Source organism: Ascaphus truei, chromosome 6 (genome assembly GCF_040206685.1).
Source record: "Ascaphus truei isolate aAscTru1 chromosome 6, aAscTru1.hap1, whole genome shotgun sequence".
NCBI classification, from domain to species: domain Eukaryota; kingdom Metazoa; phylum Chordata; class Amphibia; order Anura; family Ascaphidae; genus Ascaphus; species Ascaphus truei.
In genome coordinates, this window is record NC_134488.1 from 124,035,376 (window position 1) to 124,059,699 (window position 24,324).

Here is a 24,324-nt window from a genome sequence, read left to right on the forward strand (position 1 = left end):
GCTAATGGCCAGTTGGTGCACTTGTGGCTTTAAAGTACCTGCCCGAGCACTTCAGTGCTCGGATCAGCAACGGCTTCGCAAAGGATCTGTCGCTTGGTGATTCCGTCTGATCCCAAGCTAGTTCCTTGCAAGCGGACCGCCAGGGGCGATCCCACGCTGGAGATAGTCTCTGTAGGCCCCGACTGAGCCTGAACCTATTCAAGGGAAACGCAGCGTCCGCTGTGTCCATATCTAACTCGAGCGCTACTGTGACAGGGTCCCTAACCTAGGGCCTGTCCCTGTAGCACCACAAACTGGGGAGTGAGGACCAATGTGGGACCTAAGGGGTTAATGGCCTGCTCCGCTCCCCTAACTCTTCCCAGTCCTGACTCTAACTGATAACTAGTAGCGCCTGCAGCAACGCACTGCAATCTGCTGTGTGGATACAGCAAACTTGCTGCACAACCACTATGCCTTCTTGACAGACCTCACAGCACTGCCAGCCATGACCCTGACAAGACAGCACTCACACACTCACTAAGGGCAGGGTCCCTATCTTGGGCTGTCCCCTAGCAATTACCCACTAATTTGGTGGGGAGTTGGGGCCTACCTGGGATTTGGGGGACCTTACGCGGTGCAGGAGCTTCACTCACTCCCTGCACCCTTCCTTCACCTTCAGCTCCCCAGCTCCAACTAACTAACGTGGGCTCAGCGCGCGAAATGTATCTCTCTCTCCAGCGCAATCCTGCAGCCCTATTGGCTCCTATGAGGCACCTGGTGCCTGCCTCGCTATGCTCCATGGGAGTTGTAGTCCCATGGAGCCTGTCTGGGCATTGGGGCCGCGTGCGCACTTGCCCTGCGCATGCGCAAGTCTCCAATGACCGCCGCAACCTCTCCTGGGCTGTTCCTGCACTCGCGCGACTTTTCCCTGGCTCCGGGGTACCTTCTGCGCATGCGCGATCATTGCGCATGCACTAGTATCTGCAATGGCGGCCCCCGCTAGCCGGGTGCGCCGCTGAGACTCCCAGTGCTCCCTGCACTAGCCCCCTCTCTCGTGTTGTGCCGGTGGGTCCGCCACTGCCTCCGGCGGCACTCGCAACCGCTCGGAACCTCGGGAGGGGGGTCTCCGTAGCATGGAGGGCACCAGGGCTACACTTTATTAGTACCTTTATTTTTATTTGTACTTAGTTTTATCACTAAGCACAGTAGGGTTATGTATTTGTTCTAATGCAATCTGACCACATTAGCTGTAGCTGATTCACCCTTCCTTTCTCTTTCTTTTATATACTGGGACCTTGTGATGACAAAGGTATCAGATACTCTCCACCGGCAACCGGATTTTTAGTGATGTCCATGATTGCGACACATCGAGGGACAAGAATGACGTGATGAAACGCCCCATGCGAGCAGGAATAACGAGAGACTCCAAAAGAAGAGGAAACGCATGCGCAGTGGCTGACACCCAGTGCGCGATGCATGCGTTCCAAACGAAACCCGGATGGAGGAATTCGGCATATGCGCATGCGCAGGGATTGAAACGCATAAGGCGATGAGTGCTTCCACGAAAGAGGACCCGGATGAAGCATTCAAATGGATGATGGCACGAGGCAGACATCAGGAGCGGTACAACGGCTGAGATGGGGTGAATCTGATTATCTGATTACAAGTAAAGGACCCGGATGAGACTTTTGTGATATACAACACATGGAGGTTATTGTGGGCTACCTAGGAATGGAGATAAGGATGGTTTCAGCACATAAGGATGTCATCAAGACTAATTAAACAGAATGCATGATGGGGGTTTGGGTGCTATTTAATGGATCTTATGGGATTGTGTTTTATGCCACTATGTCACTTGATAAAGACTGCTAAGGTCGAAATGTTGTGTTTGGCTCAATAAATGAGTTTAAATATCTCAAATCCGTTGTGCCCGGTGTTCCTTCTGCTACTAAAATAAAAACACCACGGGGGATACAAAACACTGCACCAGATTTATCGAAGTATAAAACACAACTGGTTTCATTGGGAATGATTTTCTCTATTACATTTGGTGCCCTTTTTAACCCCGTTTTGCATCTTGGAGACTTTGATAAATGCAAATTGACCCTACTATATGTTAATATCCCATTGTTTGCCCTATTTGTAAATAGAATCCAAACATGTTACGGTAAAACCTAAACACAGACTCTGTTTAATCCCTATATTGTGGAAACTATAGGGATTAAAAATAAAGCTCATGCTAAATTGGGTTTAGAAGAACTGTTGTGACATTATCTCATCTTTTATTTAATGACAGTAATGCTAAGATACTATACAGTATGTGTATATAGTACAAATATATATATATAACATACACAAAAAATGAATACCGCATCAACAGCCAACAAATAAATGCATTATCTAAACCTGCAGAGACTGCAGTGTCATACTATCATAGGAGCTGAGTATCTTCCTATTAATCCATCTTTTTGACATCTGTGTTTGGGTCACTGAAGTACCTTTCAAATCATGTTTCTATTATGTCACGTACTATATGTATAGTTTCATGCCTATAGGTCTTCTTTATTTAGTGCCCCGCACACTGGTATAGCATGCCTATTAATTATTTTTTACCATTTTCTATGTATTTTCTTTAAAGGTTTATTATTTATTTTCCATTATTGTTTTTCTGCTTAGTATCTGTAATATACGAGCGGCCGGTTGTAGATCGTTATGGGTACTTTGTCCCCATGGTGGTCTTATCATCTTAGGTACTGATCATATTATGTTTGGGTTTTATACTGTATGGTAATTTAGTTTTCCTCGGGTCTGTCCAAATTCAATCTATTTTTTGTTTAGTCAGGCAGGTTTTCAGTCAGCTGTTTTTGTTTTTCATTATTTTTTTGATTTAATAAATTATTATCATTATTTTGCATAATTTGTCTGAGTGCTCTTTAGAGGTTTCTTTTTCTGTGTTTTTATATATATATATATATATATATATATATAGATATATATGTACATCATTATTTATAACAGTAGCGCCTTTCATGTACATAGCGCTTCACAGCAGTAATACACGTGATATTAATATAAATAAATAATACAAATAACACATAATGGGAAGAAGTGGTTAAAGTAAAATTTAGGAAAAGGAGCTCTTCCCCCGAAGAGCTTACAATCTAATTGGTAAGTGGGAGGAAAGTACACAGACAGTAGGAGGGCGTTCTGGTAAGTGTGTCTGCAAGGGGCCGAGGTTTATGTATGAGGTGTATAGTATCAGCCACAGAGCTATGCATATGCTTCGTTAAGCAGGTGTATTTTAAGATGTGCACAAGGAAACAAATATCTGTCTGGAGAAATTGTATTCTGTGACTTTTGTAAGCAAGGTGGGTTAGAGAACACAGTGTTCTCCATGACACAATCACTGGCAGCTAGTAGATGAAGGCAACCATTCCTGCTTCCTCATTGCCTCACCTTTAGTAATTGCTCATTTGTTTCCCAACTTGGAACCTCTATAAAAGACGATAAAACCTGCAAGTGAGGCGAGAATCTGAAAGTCTCAGAGGAAGAGAACAAGGTAAGGTATTTTTATTTCCATTAGTGGTAATCAGGGCAGCTGACAGCGTTCCCGGGGCCAGGGATTAGAGCCTCCACTGGGGACCTGGGTTGTTGAGTGGGGAAGGGGGAAGTAGCGACTGCTCCCCACCTGTCGGCAGCCCTATGCGTAGGGTGCCAGGTGGCTTTTCCACACCTGACCTACATACGAGCCCCTCCCCCACCCCCCCATCCACAGGGCGCACTAAGGATTTTAAGACTGCGTTGTAGGATTTTGCCCTTTTACCCCTTTTGTACATAGTCCCTTATTGTGATAGAGCTTACAGCTGGAGATAGGAATAGGACATTTTCTTACATTTCAGAAGTTAATAACATTTTAGGCCCATGTACTAGACGTACTGCTGCGACACACTTTATTCGAGCAAATACCCAGTATGTACCTGGCAGATACCTGGAATGCGCCGCTCCTCACCTCAGACATGCCCCGTTGCGTTTGCCTTCCCAGCCATGGTTCATGCAAATGGCTTTATTTGGTTCAAAATTGATCCACAGAAAACTCAATTTGAATTGCACCTGTGTGCGCCTGTGTACTGACCTGAAAGGTCTCCGTCTGCGTGAGCAGCGTCAACAATTAGTTTGTCTCTTTTTTTGGCGCACAGAATTGCACTGCGCTGGGCATTCAGCTGTTAATAGTTTGTACTAAAAAGGGAGAAAATGCATCAAAATCGCCTGCCAAGTTCAACTAGGCGTAAACCACGAAAAAACTGCTAATAGTGTAAACCCAGAATAAGGTTGCTATGTATCAACTCAAAAAATGTATTTGACGCAGCACGGAAGTTTAATTAAAAATTTAAACAAAGGGCATTATTTTTGCAGTATGGCTATTATAAATGCATTATGAATTATGCATTATGAAGCGCTGAGTACAATTTTGGCGCTATATAAAAAAAGACATACAATACAATACTATACTATTATAAATAATATTAGACAATTGATATGTACTAACACAAGTTATACAGTACATTAAAAAATACAGCAAATTCCGTTTGAATGTAAATTGTACCATTCAGGCATCCAACATTACAGAACGCCTCAAAAGTATTTTCAAACAACAAATGAAATTACATGTATGAAGTTCAGATGAACATTGCATAAAGGTTTCATTAGTACAGTATTTATTAGCAGAGTATTTATTAGCAAAGTATTTATTAGCACAGTACTTAATAGCACAGTATTTTTTAGCACAGTATTTATACTTATTAGCACTGTATTTATTAGCACTGTATTTATTAGCACAGTATTTATTAGCACAGTACTTAGACCAGGATTTATTAGCACCGCATTTATTTGCACAGTACTTATTAGCAGAGAATTTATTAGCAGAGAATTTATTAGCAGAGAATTTATTAGCAGAGTACTTATTAGCAGAGTACTTATTAGCAGAGTACTTATTAGCAGAGTACTTATTAGCAGAGTACTTATTAGCAGAGTATTTATTAGCACAGTACTTATTAGCAGAGTATTTATTAACACACTACTTATTAGCACAGTATTTATTAGCACCGTACTTATTAGCAGAGTATTTATTAACACACTGCTTATTAGACCAGGATTTTTTAGCACAGTACTTATTAGCACAGTACTTATTAGCACAGTACTTATTAGCACAGTACTTATTAGCACAGTACTTATTAGCACAGTACTTATTAGCACAGTACTTATTAGCACAGTACTTATTAGAAGAGTATTTATTAGCAGAGTACTTATTAGCAGAGTATTTATTAATACACTACTTATTAGCACAGAAAGGTTGATGCACAACATTTTTAGAAATATTATCTTAGTACATACTGTAGTCCCCAAAATGTGGTGCACTCCCCAAAAGAATAGTTAGCAAAACACAGATAACATAATTTAAAAAGGGAGAATGATATCCCGTGGGGTGAAGCGGTGCATAGAGGTTTCCTATCCACACCCACTCAAAGTAGCTTACAATAATAAAGGCAAATCCATGGACTCTTCACCTTGGTTCTTATCCCATTGAATACAAATAAGATATAACTTCCAACGTGTATGTTCCAAGCAGGTATTCATTTAAAGGTAAGATTAAGTTTACAATGCAATACAGCAAATAAAAGTCACTTATCCTCATAATGCTGAGTTCACAGCACATTATCAATGTGAATGTCCCCTATTGCACGTCTATTAGTTTAGTATATATATCTCTGATAAATCAGGTAATGCTTTGATAATTCCCTGCTGGATTACAGTATTTCTGTGCCTAAGTATTGAATCTATTTATCGATTTCTTTAGGTGTCTTGGAACGTCACAGTGATGAATTCTGGTAAAGCTATGACTCTAGTACTGGGTAAGTTTGGGATTTATATTTTGCGTGTAGCGGGTGTACCCCTAGGGTACTATAGCTACTGGTACTGTTGTCACCTGTGAGGCTAACAAGAGGCCTGAGCCTCCGCCACTGGGAGCCTGGGGTATGTACTTACACTCGGCGCAGCACCTCACTGATGAGGGATCCCAACGTGGTGGGAGTGTGCCCTCACCTGAACAACCATATAGTAAATACACACACGGATGTATGAAACAGTATTTACTTATCAGCATACTATCCTTGGCACATCAATAGCACAGCATCACATAACATTTGCATAACATTTGCATACCATCCCACCAGCCCACGTGTCCATCCTTGCATCACCCTCTGTCCTTAGTGTACCAATGTGCCAGGGCACTTAACCTCTCAGTGCCCACCAGCTTGGACGTTAGTGTGTGTGTAAGGGACAGCGCTTCCCTGTGTTGGGGCCCGTTGGTGCACTTTGATATACTACCACCCTGGTTATGGTCCTAACAGGAGAATCCTTGGTGAATCAGTAACACCGCACAGTGATCCCATGCCGTAATACGCTGCTCTGGCAGAGATTAATCCCTTGTCTGTCTCCAGGGGGGAGGGATCTCCAGCTGGATGATCCTTGACTGACTGTCTCTTTAAGAAATCAGCGTCTGTTTCAGCCCTCAGGCTGTACCACTCTCAGGCAATGTCCTGCAGCATGATCTGTCTCAAGCTATGTGAAAGATCCCTGCATTAAGGCCTTCCCTATAGCAAGCACTCTCAGCACCTCTACAGTGACTCGGGACTAACTGGGCCTTGGGGTTTTTACCTCTGGCCTAGTCCCTGAAGCACTGCTTTGTGGACCAACCTGCAACTTCAGGCTCCTGGTCTTCACTGACCGCTTCCTCTCCCAGCAGGCAATAGTCCTTCCTGCTCCTTCGGCAGAATCCTGCAGCCTTACTGGCTCCCTGGTATCAGGTGGTGTCACTGCCCCTGAGCATCATGGGGATTATAGTCCCGCCTGCAGCCTTTAACATAGGGAGCCTCGTGCTCTCCCTCTAATGGCCGCCGCTCCGCCCCTCGCGCTATTGCAACTCCTGTAATGGCCGCTGTGGGTCTGCCCTGCGCAGACGCGACCTCTCAGACACTCTTCCGCTCCTCACTGCTTCCGCGCATGCGCGACTTAGCGTTCGTGTGCGCACCTGCCAACATGGCAGCGCCCTGCTGCGGGAGACACCAGCAACTCTATCGCCCTGCCTGCACTCTTAAGGTAGGAGGGGAAAACCGGAGCACGGGGAGCCTGATGGGGGGTGGGGGGGTACCTAGTTACAGTACATGCGAATACAAAAATCACTTGTGAGCACATTCACATGTCTCCGACAGGTCTGCAAGCCTGCCTTTCCCCATTATCTCTTAGCATACAGTGCTTCCACTGCAGCCAGGGATTCTGGGAAATGACATGCAAATGAGCACACAGTGTCATATATTTTAATGTCCAGGGATGAATCACCGTAACCAGCAATACAGCCGATTGATCCATAAAACAATGAGCATATTTATGATTTATCATACCAGGGACAGAGTTGTGATAACAAGAAATACTTCTGCAGCTATTTACATTTAGGGACAAGTCCTTAAATATCCAGCATCAGTGCTCATTGCTCACTCACAGGACTGTACCTATTTATATTCTAAGATCTTGGGATAAGTCCGTAATAAGCAGCATTAATATTTACTGACACATATTTATATTTTAATAGTATGGACAAAATGCTGCGATAACAATAATTATTGTTCACTTGTAACACAGAGCACTGCACCTGTTTATGGTCAGATATCAGGAAACAGCCATGGAAAAGAATTGGTGAGGGGGAATGTGGAATGTATTAGTTGAGATAACAAAGCTGATATATGGATATATATATATATATAATGGTGACATACGGCAGTGAAACGCTTATGGTTCAGAGATTATTCTGGTAAATAAATCACTAAAACTCCGTACTCCACAAGATTATATTTTGTTTGAACCTTCAAAATATTTTGAGTAAACTTTTTGTTGCCAAAAGTTTTAGCAAAACGCCCCAAATTGTTCATAATTCAATATTTTCCTATTTTTTTTTCAAAAACCTGTCCTGTAATTGAATTTTCAGTAATTAAAGAAAAAAAGGTGGGGTTTGGAGTACAGAACAAAAAGAGGGTATTGTGTTACTTTTAGTTTACAGTACATACATTTGTACACATACATATGTAACACATTTAATGAGGTAGACTTTAACGACATCACAGTTAAAACAGCGTATAAAATAACTAATACAAAAAATTAACTAATAAAACTGGAGAGGAGAAAATAAAAAAATTCCTTGCATTTAGCATATTTTTCCACGTTCTGGGAGATAGGAGATACATATTAAGTCAGACCTTTGTGGAATACAGAACACCCTCCGGGTCCGCCACAGTGTTTTGTACGGGCTCACTGAGATTACGTCAAGAGTTGTAGGGGCCGATGCAGTAAGCATTCATAATTTATTTATTTATTACTTACAGTATAAACCACTTATCGCCCAAAATACCTACTGCTATTCAGTAAGCGGTGATAAAAGACTGAATCGCTCAAAAAAAATTGGTCATAGAAAAAATCCACTTATCACCGCTTTTCGGCATGTATTGTATTGTATTGTATGTCTTTATTTATATAGCGCCATTAGTGTACATAGCGCTTCACAGTAGTAATACATGTGGTAATCAAATAAATAACAGATAATATAAATAGCAGATCATGGGAATAAGTGCTTTAGACATAAAAGTAACATTTCGGAAGAGGAGTCCCTGCCACGAGGAGCTTACAGTCTAATTGGTAGGTAGGGAGAACGTACAGAGACAGTAGGAGGGAGTTCTGGTAAGTGCGTCTGTAGGGGGCCAAGCTTTATGTATCGTGTGTTTAGAATATCCACAGTGCTATTCATATGCGTCTTTAAGCAAGTGTGTCTTAAGGTGGGTCTTAAAGGTGGATAGAGAGGGTGCTAGTCGGGTACTGAGGGGAAGGGCATTCCAGAGGTGTGGGGCAGTCAGTGAAAAAGGTTTAAGGCGGGAGAGGGCTTTAGATACAAAGGGGGTAGAAAGAAGACATCCTTGAGAAGAACGCAAGAGTCTGGATGGTGCATACCGAGAAATTAGGGATGAGATGTAAGGAGGGGCAGAAGAATGTAAAGCTTTAAAAGTGAGGAGAAGAATGGAGTGTGAGATGCGGGATTTGATCGGAAGCCAGGAGAGGGATTTCATGAGGGGAGATGCTGAGACAGATCTAGGAAAGAGTAGAGTGATTCTGGAAGCAGCATTTAGGATAGATTGTAGGGGAGACAGGTGAGAGGCAGGAAGGCCGGACAGCAGGAGGTTACAGTAATCAAGACGGGAGAGAATGAGGGCCTGAGTCAGAGTTTTAGCAGTCGAACAACAGAGGAAAGGGCGTATCTTAGTTATATTGCGGAGGAAAAAGCGACAAGTTTTAGAAATGTTTTGAATGTGAGGGGCGAATGTGAGAGAGGAGTCGAATGTGACCCCTAGGCAGCGTGCTTGGGCTACTGGGTGAATGATTGTAGTTCCAACAGTAATGTGGAAGGAGGTAGTAGGGCCAGGTTTGGGAGGAAGTATGAGGAGCTCTGTTTTAGCCATGTTGAGTTTAAGGCTTCGGAGGGCCATCCAGGATGATATAGCAGAGAGACATTCAGAAACTTTGGTTTGTACAGCAGGTGTAAGGTCAGGTGTTGAAAAGTATATTTGTGTGTCGTCGGCATAGAGGTGATAATTAAACCCAAAAGATGTTATTAGGTCACCTAGAGAGAGTGTGTACAGAGAAAAGAGAAGAGGTCCCAGGACAGAGCCCAGGACAGGCATGTTCATAAACTCATTCAATTCTAGTAGCAGTGATTAGGCTATGAACGCCTATGACCGCTCTAGAATGGTGATTTTATCACAAAATCCTCATGCCAGAAAAAGTTGGTGTAAAGGTGTTGGAAATCTGCAGAGAAGCGGCGAGATGGAACTTACATTTTTTCCTGCATAGGATTGATGCCGGGAATCTCTGGAGCTGATATACATTAATATTAGCACCAGAGACCCCTGGCATGAACCCTATGCAATAAAAATGCATTTACAGTAAACTTCATTACCATAGCGTATAGCCTCAGGGACACCCTACTTCCCGAGATACAGGCCCCGTTCTGGGGTGCAGTATCTCCTATGTATCTCCTATGCATTTAAATTTCCACGTCACATGACCATGGGAATAAAATGCATAGGAGATACCGGCACCCCATAACGGGGCCTGTATCTCGGGAAGTAGGGGGTCCCCGAGGCTGAAACCAATGCAGTTCAGATCAGGAGACCCCCTGCTCATCTAAACTATTATCAAAATTAAAATTTATACACATGCATTTCGGGCGATAGCTGCACAGGGAGAGATGGCTCTCTTAGAGCAGCTCTCTCTGCAGCATATACAACTCGCCGGGTAAGGCCTTTTCAGAGGGTCGTTCATCAGATCACCAGCTAATCGCCCGTTTTGTGAATTTTGCTATGACAGGTAATGAAGGCTTTCTGAATACCGTGATACCAACGCTCATAAAAATGGTGATTTAAATGGCCCGGTGATTTTTTTAATGAACCTTTGGTGCATGAGGCGCATAGTTTTTAATTTGTGGGTTTTTATTCCTATTTTGTATTTTTAAAATTTAAAGAGTTCCCCTAGTAAGATATCTATTTCCTATATAAATTCTCCATGGTTCTCATACTTTTAGTAATTTCTGAACTGTGTCATTTTGTATCCCCGTCAATTTTTCCATATGACAGACCCTCCATAGTCTCGCTTTTACTGCATCTAGTGCTGGCTGTTGTTCCTTTTTCCAGGCCTTAGCTATTGCCCATCTGGCAGCTATATATATATATATATATATATATATATATATATATATGTGTGTGTGTCGGTAACTTATTTTCATTTATTTCCATATTTTCAATTGGTCTGCATAGCAGGGCTGTCCAGGGATCCAAGGTGAAGACAAACCCGAGAAATGTCTGTGCCATACTATGTGTGGCCTGCCATAGCTTTGCAACCTTTGGACACGTCCACCATACATGTACAAACGATCCCTGCTGACCACATCCTCTTGATGACATGAGTCATGGGATGACATGTTTCTGAAAAATGTGGACAATCTTAGTGGGGTGTAATACCATTGATGGAGCATTTTGTATGCATTTTCTTTAATTAGGACACGTGGAACTCCTTGCAATCCCCTCAAATATATTATCCCACTCCTCTTGATCTAATTGTTCTCTCAACGCCTCTTCCCATTTTATCATAAATTTGGATTTTATTTCAGTTTCTGATTTAACAATGGCTAATATGTTGTATATTTTTGAGATCCGGCCTTTCTTATCTTCCCCCAGGAGGAACATATCCTCAAATACTGTATAGTCATTATATTATATTTGCTGTTTATATGGTCCCTCAGTTGCAGATACCTAAAGAAGGACGATTTATGTAGCCCAATTTCTCTCATTACTATCTCAAACCCTTTAATTTCTTTATTTGCCCATAAATCTTTTACCCTTGTTATTCCTGCCTTGCTCCTGTCTTTAAAAGCTGTTGGTTCCATGCCCGAGGTAAAGCTAGGATTCACAAATAGTGGTGTCATGTTAGATTTTAAGTTTGGCAGCCCATGTGTGAATTTCAATGAGTCCCACATTTTAAATGAATGTGTAATAGATTCCAGAGGCACCATCTATTCAGGTCTTTCTTTCTTCCTTTCTTTCTTTCTTTCTTTCTTTCTTTCCCATAATATCGTATCTGTAGTTGACTTTCAGAGTCAATTTTCACCCATTTTTTCCCTCTGTTTGTGAGCAGGCCAGTGGACTAGCTGGCTTAAATCAGCTGCTTGATAATACTGCAATAGATTTGGCAGAGCTAAACCTCCAGATGTCCTGGATCTATAGAGTGTGTGCAACTTTAATCTCGCTTTTATGTTGTTCCATATAAATTTTGTGATTTTTTTCCTGTATATTGTGTATATCCTTAGCCCTGACCTGTACTAGTAAGTGTGAAATAAGCACAAGATTATTGGTAGTAGGTTCGTTTTAATAGTGTTTACTCTACCTATCCAGGATATATGGTATCTAGACCATTCCTCTAACTCTTTTCTCAGTGTTTTTTATCCATGCTGGGTAGTTTGCCTCATATACCATATAGTATCCTGTGTGTTGGTCAACCAAATTACCAAGTACTTTATGGCCTGGGTCTTCCATTTGAAGTCAAAGTTCATTTTTATAAGCTTTAATTGTTCCTGTGGGAGGTTTATATTTAAGGCTTCGGATTTGTCATTATTTATATTTAACCCTGATAGTTTTTGGAACTCTGATAGATCATTGAATAGGTTTGGCAGAGAGGTTAGGGGTCTTGATATCGTTAATAATATATCATTGGCGAACCGTTACAGCTTGTATACTTTTTGTTTTACCTCTATCCCCCTGATATGCACGTTCGACCTGATTTGAGCTTCTAAAGGTTCTATCGCTAGAGCGAACAACACGGGTGACAGAGGGCATCCTTGTCATGTGCCATTTCTGATGCATATTTGATCTGTATGCATATTGAGGTAGCATACTTTAGTTGTAGGTTCCCCATATAGCAAGGCTATAGCTTTCATAAATTTGCCTCTCACTCTAAAAATCCTAAGTGTCTCAGACATACAGTATATCCCCAGTCGATGTGATCAAAAGCTTTTTCTGCATCCAGAGACAATAACATTGAAGGCGTATTATTCTGCTTAGCTATTTGCATCAAGTTAATTGTTTTCCTTGTGTTGTCTGCCTGCCTGCCAACCTCGTATAAATCCTGCCTGATCTGCATCTATCAGTTGCGGAAGATACTTATTCAATCTAGTGGCTAGTATTTTGGAAAATATTTTGAGATCATTATTAATCAGGTATATTGGTCTATAACTTTTGCATTGTGTGAGGTCTTTGCCCTTTTTATGTATTAATATTATTTTTGTTTCGATCATTGTTTGTGGGAACTTCTCGCCCTCTTGAGCTTTGTTAAATATCTTTATTAGTGGAGGTACTAGTATGTGAGCTAGTTTTTTATAATATATATTGGACAGGCCGCCTGGACTTGGGGCCTTGTAATTTTTCAGCCCTTTTATTGTTTCTGAAACTTCTTTCGATGTTATTGACTGGGATAGTGTTTTTATTTCCTGTGACGGAAGTTTAGGTAAGTTCATCTTTTTGAGACATTTTCTCTGTTTTTCCTTGGTGTTGTTCCCTTCATCTACTTCATTTCCATTATATAGATCTTTATAAAATGTAGTGAATTCATTGGCTATTGTCTGTGGATTTGCTGTACACACCCCATCCTCTTTTCTGATACTATGTATTCTAGATTGCATCCTATCTTTCCTCAATATTGTGGCCAGCATTGTATCGGCCTTGTTAGCCTTCTCATAAAATGGTTGTTTTGTCCATGCTATAGCCTTTTCATTAGTTTGCTATTTTAATGTTGCCTGCTATTTTAATAAGTTCAAATAAAATGCTGGGGGAAGAGGGGGGGAGAGAAGAGGGGGGAGGGGGGGGAAGAGAAATATAATTTTTAAATAGAGGCATTCTGTCGGAGGTGTGAGGGTTCTGCCGCTCTTGTGAAACTGAGGGTTGGGTTAGTCCCAAACTGTTGTCCCCCCTATGCAAGCCTGCTGCTTTTCTGAGCAGCAGGCTTGCATAGGGGGTACAAACGTATCAGAAGCAGTAGATGTACTGGTTGCTTTTACTGGTATCAGAAGCAGCAGCAGTAGTACCACAAGATTGGCGTAAAGCAGATGTGGTGCCTATATTTAAAAAGGGAGCTAGATCACAACCAGGGAATTACAGACCTGTAGGCCTGACTTCAATAGTGGGGAAACTACTTGAATGTTTAGTACGGCATAATATCCATGAATTGCTCATGGATAATAAAATTATTAGTAATAGTCAGCATGGATTTATGAAGGATACTGTAGGTCATGCCAAACTAACCTTACTAGTTTCATTGAGGAGGTAAATAGTAATTTAGACCACAGCAATGCAGTTGATGTGGTCTACTTAGATTTTGCAAAGGCCTTTAATACGGTTCTACACAAGAGGTTAGTGTACAAAATAAAGCAAATTGGACTCTGTAAAAATATTTGCACCTGGATTGAAAACTGGTTGAAGGATAGACAACAGAGAGTTTTAATAAATGGAATTTTTTCAGGTTGGGCTCAAGTTGTGAGTGGAGTACCTCAATGATCGGTACTGGGACCCCTGCTTTTAACTTGTTTTTTAATGACCTTGAGGTTGGAATTGCGAGCAAAGTCTCCATATTTGCTTATGACACTAAATTGTGTAGGGTAGAAGAATCAGAGCAAGATGTAATTTCTCTTCAGATCGAATAAAGTATACTGGAAACTTGGACAGGTATAGTAAATGGCAGATGAGGTTTACTAATGATAAATGTAATGTTATGCATTTGGGAAACAAGAATAAACAGGCAATTTACAAATTAAATGGGGATAAATTAGGGGAATCCTTGATGAAGAAGGATTTAGGAGTGCTTGTAGATAGCATGCTTAGCAATAATGCCCAAAGTCATGCAGTAGCTGCAAAGGCAAACAAGATCTTATCTTTCATTAAACGGGCAATGGATGGAAGGGAAGTAAACATAATTATGCTGCTTTATAAAGCATTAGTAAGACTACACATTGAATATGGAATACAATTTTAGGCACCAGTCCATAGAATAATAATAATAATAATAATAATAATAGTTTAATAAAATGTGGAAAGAATTTACCCATAATGACTGTGATGACAGACACAATAGCTATCGTCAAAAAAAGAGTTGACATAATTTTAGAAAGGTATACGGGGATATACCAAATAAGTAAACATGGGAAGGATGTTGATCCAGGGAGCAATCTGATTGTCAATTCTTGGAGCCAGGAAGGAATTTATTTTTCCCCTTATGAGATATCATTGGATGATATTTCACTGGGGTTTTTGTTCATCTATCTCTGGATCAATAAGTAAGTATAGATATAGGATAACGTATCTGTTGTCTAAATTTAGCTTGAACTTGATGGATATGTCCTTTTTCACCCTCATTTACAATGTAACAATAACTACAGTATGTAACTATGTAACTATGGTATGGATGAAGCTCAGGATGGAGACATTGATGCTGGAATAGACTCATTTCTAACCTGTTGTGGATCCCCATAACAGGTTTGGAATCTGTGTCTGTAATATCAGCTGCACTACGTGACTCTGCTGCTGCTCTTCCTGCTTCAGCTCCGGCTGATGAAAATTCAGCAAGTGGTAGTGGTGCGGTGAAATTACAGCAAGGTATTATTTTCTTGAGAGCATTATAGTACCTGGGACTAAATGAGTTATTGTTATAAGTTATTATTATAATTACTTTTCCGTGACATTAATGGCATGTTTCTGTTTTTTTTCCAGCAGTTATTAGTCTGCTTCTGGTGACTGAATTTGGTTTATCCCTCAGTAAGAACCTACATTATTTTACAGAGATAGTATCTGTGTGGGGCGTGTGAGAGAAGGGGGGCATGAGAATATCTTCCATATCAAAGTCTCCCTTTCACAAAATTAGTACACAAAGGTACAGGAAAGCACTGTCAGTTTTGACAAAGTAAAAACCCTGCTGGTTTATCAGAGAAAATATCTCATTACATTGATACAGTTTTATTTTTATATTAGATTTTCCCAATTTAGCATCTAAGAGTACTTGGATAAATAACCCATGAAAGGCCAAACACTGGCCAGGGACGGCCAGGGACAATGCTTGGTTAACGATGTATAACCGATACTATATATACAGTATACTAAAGGCAAACAACTAAAGAACCCCCCTAACCATTCAACATAATGGAAATCATCAAGACATTTCAGTTATTTATTCTAAATAAGAGATGTGCACGTTTCCATTTTGCTTATATACAAATAATATAGGAAGATGTGATAGGCGTGCTTAATTCTTGCTTGTACAGAACAGAAAGACTCCTGACATTAGTTTGTTCATAACCTTATGAATGGCAGGGGTTTCTGAAAGGCATACCTGTGCATTGCCACAGTACCATACGTTTGTATAACAGAGGATTGAATAGTGTAGGTGTAGGGAAGGGTGCATTGTCTATACAGATGTAGCCAGACTTGGTGCCGCGATTTACACTGCTGTGGTGCAGCTGGAGTGCGTCCGCATTGTGGCTACAGCTCTCGAAGCCACAGGGACAGTAAGTTTCCCAGGAGGAATAACTCTGCCAGGTTTCAATGCCTTTGAATGGGATCCCGCAGCGTTAATTTTCTTGGACCATCTGCCGGGAGAGAAAAGGGATCCTCACATTTCCGATGGCCAGCACAGCTCCCTGTCTGCTGTTGCGGCATCTCTCTGGTGGGTCTGTCACTGAAGGTAAGCAGGGCTGTAGTTCCTTCCCCGTTCTTGATGTAGTTGCCCTTATATGGGGCTCTACAGCATGAGGGTGTCGGTATCGCCATATAAGGGCATCTACATCATGAAGGGGGCTGGACTGTGTTTCCTGTCCAGCCCAGATGCCTTATCGCCTCTCCCTCATGATGTAGAGCTCCATATAAGGGCACCTACATCATCAAGAGGGAGGGAACTACAGCCCTGCTTACCTTAAATGCGCGGGGAGACACAGATCCTGGCAGAGAGAGGCAGAGATGGCAGATAAAGACCCGCACAGCTCATCTGAAATGTGAGTACGGGTTTCTCTCCCTGCAGGGTGGGCCCATACAGCGAAGGGTTAACGTTGCAGGTCCCATTCAAAAAGATGAAACCCCACAGCGTTAATCCTTCTGAGCTGCAAGACTTGCTGGGGGCGCTGCGGAGGGGCCGCAGGTGGAAGCATTTGTCTCCACGGCAGCAAGCACAGAAAGTCTGGCTACATCTGTAACTGACATAAGACAGAAAAGCCCAATGCTACATCCAATGTGACAAAAATACACAGTGAAATACTTATATATTCTCTTAAAAAAGGGTAATTTAGTTAAACCATTTGGCCAAAGCATTAGAAGCCTGCAAGTAGTCTGTTATTGAATTGTTTCTCATACAGCTGTTAACTCCCTTACTTTGTTTCTCATTTGACTCACAGGGGATGATTGCCCTGAAAACAGCGTGTATAACGATTGTGCCTCGCCCTGCTATCAACCTCCCACCTGTGGCAAACCTGTAGTACGCTTTCCTGCGAAATCGAAATGCATGACAGTTTGTGTTAAGGGCTGCTACTGTAAAGCAGGCTACCTGCGTAACAGGACTGGAGCCTGCGTTCTCCCAAAAAATTGCTAATTGATACTGCTCCTTTAGTAAATCTCATAGCAAAACGTGGTGTTTCTTTTGTTTCTTTATTTTGCCCACCTGTCTCCCTTTTCCTCATCTGAGTTGATTTAATCAAACACTCTCTGTTTAGTTCAGATGCTTTCTTTAGTGAATAGTCAATTGCGGCCGGATTATAATTATGTTTCTTAAAGCGTTCCTTTAGAACATTTGCATTGGAATTGAAATCCATATCCCTTGAACAATTTCTTCGTACCCCTTGGAGGGTAATATTATTGATCCATTGTTGATGATGACTACTGGATGCCTCCATATATCTATTATAATCTACGTTCTTTCTGAATAATTTAGTATGGATTTCTCCAATCCCAGTCTGGAAAAGTTCTAAATCTAAAAATTCTATTTTAACCTTTTTCATACAGTAAGTCACTGTAATCCAAATTCCATATTTCTGAGGGTACTCAAAAATTCCTAAAAGAAGAAATAAACTGCTCGCCTATGTGTGTTCTAAGTCCTATGGATGATAAGGTAGGTGCAAGGGAGGTAAAATATATATACAGCAGAGAGAACTCAAAAGAGAAATGAGTGCAAAGCACCCCAATAGTATGCACTCGTTACATAGGTAATAATAAGATACTCCTAATTGCCAAAATACTCAGATCCCTACCAGGATATTGAGAGCGACGAAAAAGCAAAAAAAGTTTATTACATCAACCATATTACACTAGTTTTAAAATTATTGTTAAAATCCCCACAAAGGAGCGGGGGAGAGGAAAAGGGGGGGGAGGTATCGGCTGACTGAATTTTTACAGTAGTGTCCGTAGTCCGAGAAATCCCTTTCCTCCCCTGCGGTCACTATAGTGCTGCGGTGTCAGCTATCAATAATGATATAATCAAAATGCGTAAATGCAAATGGATATTGATCCCAAGTCAACAACGTCAGCAATATGTAATAGTGCAATGTTGTCATCCAAATAGAGTTACAGCAAACCCAAAACAAATACAGTTCATAAGCTGACATATACCAAAACTCACCAATCCTAGACTAGTGGCTAGTGGTATCAATAGGACTTAGAGAATACACACTTTTTTCCTGCACATAAATTACCACCTAGTTACAGTGGCGACCAACTTTATTCTAACTCGGCTAGTTCCGCGAATTTCAGAATATCCAGGTGATGTGCGGTTTTGTGTCGTTTTCGCCCGGAGTGTATTGCGTTATTTTCTCGCCCGTGATTTAAGCATTTTATTCCAGCTGTCTGCAATACTGCAATGCCGTGTAAAAACGCATGGGGGCGTTTGCGAGCTGTTGTCTTTAAAGCCGTCCCCTATAACCCCTAACATACAGTACTATACACATACAGTACTGTATTTGCACATCAATGATACTATGGGCCAGCGGGGGCGAGATGTGTATGCAGCAGAGAGAGATCCGCTGCTCTCTCTGCGCAAACATCGGCACATTAAAAATGATTTAAAATACATTTTTATTCATAGTGTAGATGTGCAGGGGGTCTCCGGAGCTGAACCGTGTTGGTTTCAGGTCCGGGGACCCTCTGCTTCCCGAGATACAGGCCCCTTTATGAGGTGCCAGTATCCCTCTGCATTTAAAGGTCCCGATCACGTGACCGCGGCATGTAAACCAAGCAGAGGGATACCGGCACCCCCTAAAGGGGTCTGTATCTCAGGGAGCAGGGGGTCCCCGGACCTAAAACCACAGCGGTTCAGCTCCGGAGACCCTCTGCACATCTACAGTATGAATAAAACACATATATAAAGAAACACTCGTTCCTTACCTTTGCGGCTATCTGCTATGGTAACGAAGCAGCATGAATGTATTTTTAATAATATTGTACAGTGAGCAGGGGGTTCCCTGAGCCAGAAATCAAAGCTCAGGGGACCCCCTGCTCCTGCACAATATTATTAAAAATACAGAAATGCTGCTTCATTACCATAGCTGATAGCCGCTAAGGCAATGAAGGGGTTAACCCACCGTGCCTGCTTTATTGTGGGTAGCGGGGGTGGGCGAAGGGGGTATTTGGCCCTTGGTGTGAGTTTAGGACTTGCGGGGGGGTTGCGGGTGCACTTAACCCCTTCACGACCGTAGCAGTTAATACCGCTACGGTCATGAAGGGGTTAACCCCTCAGGCTACCCCCGCACAAGCCCTAAACAACCACCATTGTGGCTAATACCCCCTTCACCCACCCCCGCTACACACAATAAAAAAAATTCACACACAGCAGCCGCCCCCCAAAAAAATAAATCAATCTAAATAAATAAATAAATAAATGACTATAAATAAATACATTTAAAATACATTTTTATTCATAGTGTAGATGTGCAGGGGGTCTCCGGAGCTGAACCGTGTTGGTTTCAGGTCCGGGGACCCTCTGCTTCCCGAGATACAGGCCCCTTTATGAGGTGCCGGTATCCCTCTGCATTTAAAGGTCCCGATCACGTGACCTCGGCATGTAAACCAAGCAGAGGGGTACCGGCACCCCCTAAAGGGGTCTGTATCTCGGGGAGCAGGGGGTCCCTGGACCTAAATCCACAGCGGTTCAGCTCCGGAGACCCTCTGCACATCTACAGTATAAATAAAACACACACATCAATAAAGAATCGTTCCTTACCTTGCGGCTATCTGCTATGGTAACGAAGCAGCATGAATATATTTTTAATAATATTGTACAGTGAGCAGGGGGTTCCCTGAGCCACAAATCAAAGCTCCTGCACAATATTATTAAAATACAGAAATGCTGCTTCATTACCATAGCTGATAGCCGCTAAGGCAATGAAGGGTTAAGGCAGAATAGCATGTTTATTGGGGACATTTGCCCCCAATAAACATGGCAATAAACAACATACAGTACACTACACCCCCTGTGTATTTAAAATAAATAAACAACAATAAATACATTAAATACATATTTTTAATGTGTGTGTTAAACCTCCCTGCCTTGACTGTAATCTATGTAAAGCCCCCTCCCCCTATTGTGTCTGTTAAGATTCCCTGCCTTGACTAATCTGTGTAAAGCCCCCTCCCCCTATTGTGTCGGTTTAATCTCCCTGGCCTGTGTTTCTTTGAGTGCAGTGTATGTAAATGTGGGGAGGGGGAGGGGGATCCCGATGTCCATACACTATAATGCAGCGTCTCACTGCCAATGACCCACCCGTGAGGCCTAACCACCCTCACCCACAACCCACAAGGGAGGCCTACCCACATACCGTTGCCCACCCCCCTCCACCGCCCCATCCTGCCCATGGCCCCTCCGCTGCTGCAAAACAGAGACAAAAATTAAAACATCCAAAGTAATGTCCCCTAACCCCTTAATCACCATAGCGGTTATTAACCGCTAAGTCATTAAGGGGTTAACCCACCCTCACCCACCACTCGGGATGCCTACATACCCTCCCACACTAACCCCCCACCCCGTCAGGCCTAACCACCCTCACCCACTACCCACAAGGCAGGCCTACCCACATACCGTTGGGGAAACCCCCCCACCCCAGTTCCCACAATAAAAACAATACACCGGCCCACAATAAACATCATTATATTTATTAAATACGTTACCCACCCCCTGTGCCCCCCCATAAATACAAGATTTATCCATTTACAAACAGGGTTCATAACGCAGGCCCACGCGAGTCCCCGGTGGGCTGGCGGGGCACCTGACAGACCTACAGGGTACCAGCAGCCCTTTTTAAACAGGTTCTGGAGGCCTGCTGGTGGTTTAACACACACATTAAAAATATGTATTTAATGTATTTATTGTTGTTTATTTATTTTAAATACACAGGGTGTAGTGTACTGTATGTTGTTTATTGCAATGTTTATTGGGGGCAAATGACCCCAATAAATATGCTATTCTGCCTTAACCCTTCATTGCCTTAGCGGCTATCAGCTATGGTAATGAAGCAGCATTTCTGTATTTTAATAATATTGTGCAGGAGCTTTGATTTGTGGCTCAGGGAACCCCCTGCTCACTGTACAATATTATTAAAAATATATTCATGCTGCTGCGTTACCATAGCAGATAGCCGCAAAGGTAAGGAACGATTCTTTATTGATGTGTGTGTTTTATTTATATTGTAGATGTGCAGAGTGTCTCCGGAGCTGAACCGCTGTGGATTTAGGTCCAGGGACCCCCTGCTCCCCGAGATACAGACCCCTTTAGGGGGTGCCGGTATCCCTCTGCTTGGTTTACATGCCGCGGTCACGTGATCGGGACCTTTAAATGCAGAGGGATACCGGCACCTCATAAAGGGGCCTGAATCTCGGGAAGCAGAGGGTCCCCGGACCTGAAACCAACGTGGTTCAGCTCCGGAGACCCCCTGCACATCTACACTATGAATAAAAATGTATTTTAAATCATTTTTAATGTGCCGATGTTTGCGCAGAGAGATCAGCGGATCTCTCTCTGCTGCAAACACATCTCGCCCCCGCCGACTCACAGTATCATTGATGTGCAGTACTGTATGTTAGGGGTTATAGGGGTTGTTTTTATACAGTATATATAAATATATATATATATATATATATATATATATATATATATATATATATATATATATTATATATATATATATATACTGCATTACAATTCATGAATTTATGCCATCTGGCGGACACGCGAAGCATTGCAGCCTATTAAATCCTGAACCATTATCAATTAACACATCAGCCACGCGTCAGCCGGGCATGACCCGTGGCTGGGAACGCAAAAGGAATGCGGCATGCTCCAGGTGAACAGCGTCGCATTCCAGGAACAAGCCAGGGACGAACCGGTGATTTGTTAGAATAAAGTCTGCCGCAGCAGTAGTGAAATTGCCCGCATAGGAATAAAATTGGGCAGTACAGGGTAACACAATGTCCAGAGTGTATAAAAATCCTTCTACTGCTAGTATGTGACTGCTACTGTTTAACCATAGAGTTCAAGTAACACTTTTACTATCAATATATTGCTGTTATTATGTAACCAAACAGTCCTGCAATTTAACTGTTCGTAACAGAGGATCCACGTGTAAAATACATAAACAGAGTAGCCATATAAGTCATAGCCATACGCTGGAGGCAGTGCCCGCGCAGGTAAGGGTTGCAGCGATAATTTTAAAACTATTTAGTGTAATATGATTGATGTAATAAACTTTTTTTGTTTGTTTTTTCGTCGCTCTCAATATCCTGGTAGGGATCTGAGTATTTTGGCAATTAGGAGTATCTTATTATTACCTAGGTAACGAGTGCATACTATTGGGGTGCTTCTCTGCTGAACTCAAAAATTCCTCGAGTTTCTAAATCCCATTTCCAAATAAAAATTATATCATCTCATTTTTACAGTTTTTCTCCAACATACATGAGAGTTTGGGAGTACTCTCGATGAAGAAGCACTCACCCTGATTTGGACGATTAGGCTTTTTTATCTTGATCAATTACGATTGGTAATTTTTATTATCGGTAATAAATTTTGTTTAGTTATGCACCCTAACAAAAAAGGCTATGAGAACCTTGTGTGGTGGAGTGGATTAGATATAATTGGTCTACTTGTTACTGCCTGAGGGCTCCTTTCCTCCATGCTTATGCTACCAATTACTAGTATCAGCTTGTGCTGGGGCAGCCCCAACAGCCTCTTCACCATCATCGCTATTACATAGTACATCCATCATCAGTGCATTATCATGATGACCTTCACCCCCAAAACCCTCTGAGGCACCTGATCGACTATCAGCAATTGAGCCACCCCTCCTTCTCAAAGCTGAGCTACTCCATGAGCCCTTCTCAGAATTCACACTTCTTTGCCATGTAGCCATATGATGATGGCTCATGTACCCTACAAGCACAGAAGTACCCAGATAAGTCCCTGCTTTCCCTAGCCTCACAATGGCATGGATGACGAAACAGGTTGAAGCACTGACTTAAAGACCAAGTGGTTCTAGATTTGATGACAGGGGGATAGATATTGCTGCTGATGGCCTACGTGGCATTCTAGAAGCCGTCCTGCTCCTTGTGCTCTGTTGTACCCGCCACCCAAACATATTTATCATCATCATCATCATGATACTCCTGCTCCTCCTTAACAGTTTTATGTTGTGTAATAATGTGTGTGGCTGATGAGGCTAATAAGATTTTCTAGCCTCTTCCCCCAGTGCCACTACATCTATGCAGCAGCCAGCGGGGACAAGCCTAAGATCTATCCATTTTGAATGTGACTGAAATGTTCTTGAGCCAGGGCGAAACGGCTTAAACACACAGGGCACAGGGGATTTTTCTCCCAGCATTCTTTTTCTCGCCTAACTTTCTCCCAGAAGACTGTACCCATCGCACCTCACACCTACATCGTCTCCCTCACCCTGACGCTGCAAAAAGACCAGCGAGAATGGTTCATATTGAAATTACACAAATTAAAGCAGTTTTCCAGTTAAAGCCAAGAAATATGCAATAGCTGTCTCACAAAGCTTCTTCCAGTTGGCTTCTAGTTAAAATGTAAGTGTTTTTACAGTAGAGCAGCCGGCAACAAAGGGCACCATAAAATATGGTGACAGCAAAATGTAAGTGTCAAAATACAGGGGGGGGAAAAACAATCATAACTTATTCTCTACACAACATAAGATCAGTCATGATTTCGAACCTATTCTTTATTGGACCACACTACTCTATGTCATGTTTCCCATCATGGATTACCCTGCCACCCCATGTGTTTACTTGTATAACTCCTGACCAACACACTATTGCATTCCACTCTAAAGGAGATGTGTAGTAAGAGAAGTGAATCTCAAATAAAGACATGACTCTAAAATTGAAATAACATTTACTTATTTTTACACGAGAAGTTTTTTTCACTCATAGGAGAAGCCCAGGCCTCATATCAGGGTCTCCCAGCAGATCAGGCAATGGACTACCGCCAAGTAAAAGCTGCCATACTGGATCATTTAGGTCTGACCCCACAGACCTACCGACAGCAGTTCCAGAACATGAAGTACACCGCTAAGATGAGACCCCGGGTCCTCGCTCAGCGATTATTGGACTTGTGTGCACGCTGGATACAACCTGAGGAGAGCACTAAGGAGGCAATTCTGGACCAGGTGGT

General features: G+C 42.2%; 1 long non-coding RNA gene across 1 annotated transcript; it reads left to right on the forward strand.

Annotated features, from left to right (window-relative positions):
- The first annotated feature begins 3,372 nt into the window (after positions 1-3,372).
- Positions 3,373-17,273, forward strand: LOC142496567 (uncharacterized). The gene is made up of 4 exons (XR_012802060.1): positions 3,373-3,538; positions 5,834-5,888; positions 15,387-15,431; positions 17,057-17,273. It is a non-coding gene; the product is annotated as an uncharacterized LOC142496567 (long non-coding RNA).
- The last annotated feature ends 7,051 nt before the right edge of the window (positions 17,274-24,324 follow it).